This window comes from Stegodyphus dumicola, chromosome 4 (assembly GCF_044657685.1).
Source record: "Stegodyphus dumicola isolate Sdum_Otavi_A_Nest chromosome 4, ASM4465768v1".
NCBI classification, from domain to species: domain Eukaryota; kingdom Metazoa; phylum Arthropoda; class Arachnida; order Araneae; family Eresidae; genus Stegodyphus; species Stegodyphus dumicola.
The window spans coordinates 107,729,967-107,737,670 of NC_140771.1; the positions used below are offsets into that span (position 1 = coordinate 107,729,967).

Consider the following 7,704-nt stretch of genomic DNA (forward strand, 5'->3'; position numbering starts at 1 on the left):
GCAGTCTGTGGAATTGATTTCGCCGGACCAGTTTACGTAAAGAATTCTAAAGACACTCGAAAATCCTATATTGTTTTGTTCGTTTGTGCAGTAACCCGAGCTGTACACTTAGAACGTGTATCAGATATGTCAACAGAATCCTTTTTACTTGCATTTCGCAGATTTTTGAGCAGAAGAGGAAACTGCGTAATCATCTACTCTGACAACGCCAAGACCTTTAAGAGGACAAAGAAAGAACTTGAGAATTTTGCAAAAGTTTTAAAAGATGACAAATTCAAGAATTTCATTGACAAAGAAAGAATCCATTGGAAATTTATAATCGAACGAGCCCCATGGTGGGGAGGGTTTTATGAGAGACTTGTTAGATCTGTTAAAGAATGTTTAAGAAAAATCGTAGGAAAAGCATTGTTGACTTTCGAAGAAAGTCTACACTACTTGTCGAAGTGGAGTCAGTTCTTAATTCACGACCTCTAAGTTACGTTTACAACGACAATGACGAGCCGCAACCGTTGACTCCAATGCACTTCTTAAACATTGGACAAAATGATTTGAAGTATCCTTTGACCTTTGCTAGAATCATCGGTAGCGAAACGACAAGAGAAACTCTGTTAAAAAGAAAGCGTTATCAAGAATTGCTGTTAAAACAGTTGTGGTGGAAATGGATGCAACAATATTTATTAGATCTTAGAACTACCCATTTCTTGAAGAATCCGCAACTTCAACCAGAACTAAAAGTAGGAGATGTTGTTTTAGTTGAAGGAGATAATAAAAACAAACTGTTATGGAAACTTGGTAGAATCATAAAAATTATTCCTGGACGTGATGGTAAAGTCCGATCATTCGAATTAAAAACTGGTAATGGGACTTTAAAACGTACTGTTCAACATCTATATCCTCTTGAACTTTAACGATATAGTTATGTTTTTTTTCTTTTTTTCTTTTCTTTTTTTTTTTTTTTTTTTTTTTTTTTTTTTTGTCTATTAATGATTAAATTGAATATCGTTAGTTAAGTTTGTTCAGTTAAGTGGAAATTATTTTAAAATTTATTTCATTTATTAGTTATAACATTTATTATTTGATACCCGTATTGGAATTGAAGTGTTTGACTAATTAGTATTTTTTAATATTTTTATAGAATAGTGATTTATGTACTTGATTGTATGTATAACTGAGTTAGATGAACTCTTGTCAGAGTTCAGGTGGGGAGTGTGTTAAGGAATATTCTTTGATATCGCCAAGAGATGGCGTTAGGAGTCCATCTATTGGCTTACTTAACCTTTCCCCTTCTGAACACGTGACTTGAAAAAATATTCTTCTTCTTGAAGGTAGAATTTCGATGCACTACGCAATAGAATTCGATTTAGATTTTAGCTGGAATTATTCAGTGCCTTTTGAACATTAAATATTCGATTCAGGCATTTTAGCCTACATTGTATATATGTAAATATTAAGTTTTAATTAAAATTTATGGAAAACCCTCCAGGCCATGCATCTCGTCTTTTGGATTATGAGTGATTCGACTTTGATCTAGAACTTTCGTTACATGGTTATATGATCCGATTCGAAGAAAAGGACTGTCCTTTAGACTACAGTCACCTTGGGATGGTCCTGAAAGAGTCATAAACAGGCTGAACGTCGTCGTAATTGGGATTCGTAAGTCATCGAAATTTAACCGCTCATTACGACTGTCTAGCTCCTTACTCTGGGCATACTATGTAGTATATATAATCCAAAGAGTCCATAGTCTTATTCGTTTCTAAATTTGTAAATTTGTGCACTCGTTTATCGATCTAGTATTTGATTTATTTTATGTTACTTATCGCAATTATTGTTTAAACATTGCATTGCTTTTGCTTAGTCGTAAACATGACTCACTGCCGGGACGTGCAGTCCTTGGGAAGGGGGCAATGTTACGAATTTTGAACATAGAATAGATTATTAGTGCATTATTTAGTGAAAATGTTGTATTTTGCTGCGTAATGTAACATGGAAAATCTAAAGGGACGAGGTATATCGGAAAAGTAAGAATGCATTAACATTGTGTAATTGAATATTTCGGTTATTTGGCGAGAAGTTGCCAAAAGTCGCCGTGCCAGCTGATATAGTGGTTAATTACATTTATTCAATTACAATACCTATTACGGTGATAGAGAGACCGGACCAAAACGTTACCAAAGTTTGCGACTTTTGGCGATTTCTCGCAATATTTTAGGACAAAATAAGTCGCCAAAACCATTGTCAGATTGGCGACATCTCTCCGAATTTCCGAGATACCCATTTACGCAATGTTAAATGCACTTACCATTGTATTACCGCTTAAGTATTGGCTTAACTTCTCTCGGAATGGAGTTTCACTTTACATTGCGCAGCAAAACACAAGTTTACTTATAATTCTACTAAAATTACTTAAGTATAAAATTCGTAACACTGCCCATTCCCGAGGATTGTACGTCCCGGGTAGCACAATACCTGGACAGGAAGCCATACTTACAATTAAGAAAAATCAGTGCAATACTTAAACAATAATTGCAATAAATAACATGAAACAAATCAAATACTAAATCAATAAATGAGTGGACAAATTTAAAATTGTAGAAAGAAATAGGACCATGGTCTTACACTATTTACATTATATGCACTACGTAGTATGGCCATAGTAATGAGCTAGCCTGTCATAAGGAAGGACTTTAGGCTTAGAGTTCTAGGACTTACGCATCCGAACTATGATGTCGTTCAACCTCTTTAGGTTTGTGTAAGGAACCATCCCAAAGTGACTGTAGTTTAGGAGCGAGTCCTTTGCGTCGACTCAGATTCCACAATAAAACCTAGTAGTCTTCATTGAATCGATGTCCTCGTGTCTTGTCAAGTCTTCATCTTCTCCGCTGCCAAACTAACGCGTTTTCGTGCAAAATTATGTATCACTTCGAACCGTGCCTGGAAATGTTGGATGTACAGCTCTGGAAGTGAGGGCGCATCCGGAGGGCGACCAAAGATGACATCACAAAGCAGATGATGGTCACGAGTCACAGAGTCGAAGAGCATCTAGAATGGAGAATAGCCAGTGGTTGCGTTGACAGTACTGCGATAGACCAGTGAGAACAGTTGTAGCTTCTTATCCAAGTTCTTTCAATTTCTGGAAACCACCACGGAGAGATTATTAACACTATCATCGCGGCAATGGGGCGCTTTTCTCCCAATCTCTGCGCCGTTCTCCGCAGCCCTAAAATTGAAACAAAACACAAATTCCTTTAAAACTTGTTTATTTTACCTTGAAAAATGATAATAAATTGCAATCAATAACAATTCTCACTGTAATGATTTATTTGTACTTACAGGCATAATAATAGAAAAATAAAAATATTAATAAAATAAAAATAAAAACCTAAATATTGCATTAATTAGAATCTCTCTGAACTATGATATTTTTCAAAACAAGGTACTACACATAATGCTGGTTTTGATAAGGATGTTTTGCACAGATAACGAATCTCTCGGCGAATTTTGTGCGAATTATATATGACACTCTTCCGTGTTGGCGTAGCCTTACTTCAGGTTGCTGTTATTATGTCCGAGTAATGTTGTCCTTCCATGCGCGACGTATCAGAGGATTTATGAAAGAGAACGAGAAACGTAATAAAAGCAAAGAAACGTAATGAAAGTGAATAAAAACGAGAAACATAATAAAGATGAGAAACGAGAAACGTAGTAAAAGTTGAGAAACGTAATAGAAGTAAATAAAAAAGAGAAACGTAATAAAAGTAAATAAAAAAGAGAAATGTAATAAAAGTGAGAAACGAGAAATGTAATAAGAGAAAACAAACAAAGAAAGAAGACAAACAGAGAGAGAAACAGGGAAAGTAATAAAAGTGAAAGAGAACATACGATCAGGATCCCCGATGCCACTGTGAAGTTAAACAGAAGGAGAAAAAGTGAAAAAGAATGTACGAGAAATGTAATAAAAGTGAAAGCAATACAAAGTGTGCTCCTGGCGCCACTTTGTAGAAATGTTGTAAAGACAAAATATTACGGTATGCTATACGCTAAAATGTCGACGAAATAAGTCGCGGGACACGTTGCAATAATATAGAAAAAACTTATGTAAAGGACGAGTTATCTCGTCTCTGGCGCAAAACGAATATTCCTGGAAGACGCGTTGCGTCATCCGTCGCGATGAAAGTGTTAAGAATGGTTCAGTTAAACGTCTCTACCATACCGTATGACTGGGGATGTAAAGGCGCCGTTTGGGATTTGTCGATGCTGAGTTTGCTTGCAGAGTTCTTCAATTACAGCAGAGGTTAAATTTCTTCTTCGATCAGAATGTAACTGAAGAGGCGCTCCGAATGGGGAAATCCAACGCTGTATCACTACATATGCTACCATGACAACCTCTTGAGAAGGAATAGGATACGCCTCAGTCCACTTCGTGAAATAATCAATGACAACGAGGATGTATTTGTCTCAATCAGCAGTTCGTGCCAGAGGTTACAGGATGTTAAAACCGATACGTTTAAAAGACGCTCCTACATTGTAACATTGTAGCTTCCCTCGGCTGCGATTCCTTAGCCTTTTCTGACCTGCACAGGTATCGCAAGATAGGCACCACTTGTGCACGTCAGCTTTTGAATTACTCCAGAGAACTCTCCTCAAACTCTCCTCAAAGTCTTCGTTATTCCGAAGAGGCATTCCGTTGGACTAATTTGTAGTTTTTTAAGATTATTCGGGATCTTGGAATTATGAGCTGCCATTGGAAAGCCTTTCCATTATCAGATTCAAATTTCCGGTAGAAGACGCCGTTTCGAATAAGGAGGGAGTACCAGAGAGCCCAATATTTCTTTTCATCGGGGTATATATAGAAATGTCCTTGCAGGTAGATATTTTCTGTTTCAAGACGCCATTAATTCAATTATGGGTCTAATGTCGCTGTCCTCCAACTGATTCTTCTGACTTCGTCGTCATTCGATGGTTCTCGATCAGTCGATGTTGATGTTTTAATTTGCATTGCTACCGGTTTAAAGAGCTCGTATTTTGCTTCGAACATGAAAAAATAGGCGCATAATTTTGAACAGAGTCTTCCAGATAAGGCGTCGCGTTTCCAGGTAAGGACTCCTTCCAATTACAGATAGTTATGTCCTCAGAGGCTGAATGTAGCTCATTACTTTTAATGTCAAAGGAAAAGTTATATTTCTTTAGGAAGTCCAATCCGAATATGTAATAACTGCTAGATATGCCATGTGAGGGTAGGCCGTACTTTCCAACGTGATGTTTACGTTTAACGCCCCATCAATTTCGATTATATCACGAAAGGCAGTCTGGAGTGTAACACAGGATGGCATACAAATGAGTTCATCTTTAAACTGTTGAGCTAAATCGTTTCGAATGGCGGTAACATTGGCTTCTGTTATTCAATGGTTGTATTGCAAACATCTCGATTCATATGCTCATTGATAAATACTCCATTACTGCTGCCACTCATGCAGAAATCTGAAGCGCTTTCAAATGGAGTTTCTTATTACCTTTCAAACTCCGCTCCGAGAGATGGCCTCTAAATAGTTTCTTGCGTCGTTGCTAGGGAATTGTCTCATTTGTCGTGCTCTGGGGTGCTCTGAAATTCCTTCGCATGTGGCCTTCACCGCGCCATTTCCACCAAATTAAAATCGATTTGTTTTTAGTCCTGTTCCGTATCATGGCATGGACATGTCTGGTTAAATCGTCTGAAAAGAGAGTCAATTGATCCACTGACTCTTGGATTTAAATAGCTCTGATTATGTGGTGGTCTGTATCAGTTGCTTGCTGAGCTGTTTTGCATTTCATTGCGTATACTAGAGCACTTTTTAAATCCTTGACATCCGCAATTCTCAGAACGTTTTGTATTTCAGGATCCCCGATGCCATCTATGAAGTCCTGCAGGGACAGGATTTCCCTTGTTTTTGTTGGACACTCCAGGAAGGCAAAATGGGAAAGCCTTTCAACATCCGTGGCGAGTTCCTGGAGTGTTTCCGCGACGTTCTGTTGATGTGATTTTAGTTAAAGACTGTTTTCCCAGCGGCTTTGTATGGCGCTTTTTCTTTCCAAATTCAGTGAACGAAAGCTCGTTTGTGTGCGTCTTGTAATGTGTATCTCCTGTAGTAGAAAGAAGTTCCGCAATAAGTGCAGTAGGAGTAATGGTTTTTGAAGTATCGCACTGCTGTTGTAATGCCTAGATTTGCGCCTGTAGCTGAGCGCAAACTATCTCTTGTTCAGCGAACTGTGTTTAAAAAGCAAGTTACTTGCTTCCTGGCAGACGCGCTGAGTTTTTTAGAATATTTACGATGTCTAATGAACAACTGTAGTTGGTCACAGGTATGATTGATAGCCTCTATTCTGGAGGCGGAAGTAGAAGAGTTTGCTGTGCTCCTGTCTACAGAAGGGAAGTTCTTATTTAGTTCTTATGTAGCTAATTGGGTCCGCTGAAGTGGCTGACGTATTTGGATGCATATTTAAATCACAGTAATGCACATAAAGTAATTATAAGTGCAGTGAAAAGCATTGAAATTACGGTATTAGGTAGGAACATAAAGTAAGTGTAAGCGTAGTATATAATACTGAAGTAATTGGGGAAAACACTTCGCGTGCTACAAGAACTAGCGCTAATGGCACTAAGACAGAAAACTGCCAGCAGCGCCCTGTAACATTACAAAATTGAAATGAGAAGTAGTAACCTATACTTAGCAAACTATGGTAGTTACCACGTATCTAGGAAATGCCGTTATTTTTTAAACTGCAACTTGGAATCCTTTCAAGGTCGAGAGCCCGGAGGGGGGCGGGGCTGTTTAACGATTCTCAAACAGACCCCCTACCTCTGCAAGGCAGCTCTTCCGTCACCACCGAAAAAACCGGAAATTTGTTATCCAGAGTACAAAAAAAACAAAGCTAAATTTTGATTTTTATTCTAAAATTTATACCTTTTAAAATCGGATTGAATTTTAAATCGCTAGGAGTAATTAGCTCAACTTCTTTCAGCATTTTACTTTGAAATAATTAATAACAAACATTTTAAAATTTCGCGTAGAAGATATTTTATAATAAATAAAGTAGTTATTACTTGTTAGAAATCAGATCTGAATTCCATGTGAAATTTCAGTCTACTAGCAACTAGCGCCGGGCAGTGAGATCGAACTTATCCATTGAGCCATGGTGGTTTGGGAGATTCCTAATTTAAAATGTTACTTGAATTTAAAATGTCACTTACAATTTAAAAGATATACTGTTTGCCCACTGAATGAATTTTACTCGCAGTCTGCTGTTCAGATAGCATAAAACACTAATTTAAGAGGTAATCTCAATACGTACAAGATAGTAAGAATAGCCTTTGCTTCTATTCTGTAAATTATGCACCCTGCGCAAGTCTTATTTTTGGAATATACATCTCGTATCTCATATGAGTGTTTTTATTCTGGTTATGTTGTTTGTGGTCATGCAGTAAAATGTAGGAACATTGATTTCTATTGCACAATTTAATGGAAAGTGTTTTTTTTATCAAGTATAGAAATAAATTTTAAGATAATAAGTAAGTGGATAAATTATTGAAATCAGAAGCAAAATCGCAACCATTTATTGCCAACAGATAAATATTTTTGGTTATTATAGTTCATTAAATTATACGCGAAACTTTCATGTTTTACTAATTTCATTTTGTTTGAGAGTTTTTTGCTTATTATCATAATT

The 7,704-nt window shown here is 37.0% G+C and overlaps 1 protein-coding gene across 1 annotated transcript in view; it reads left to right on the plus strand.

Moving 5' to 3' along the window:
* The window catches only part of LOC118195911 (uncharacterized), a 44,190-nt gene that overhangs the window by 21,980 nt on the left and 14,506 nt on the right, over positions 1 to 7,704 (plus strand). The window lies entirely within an intron of this gene.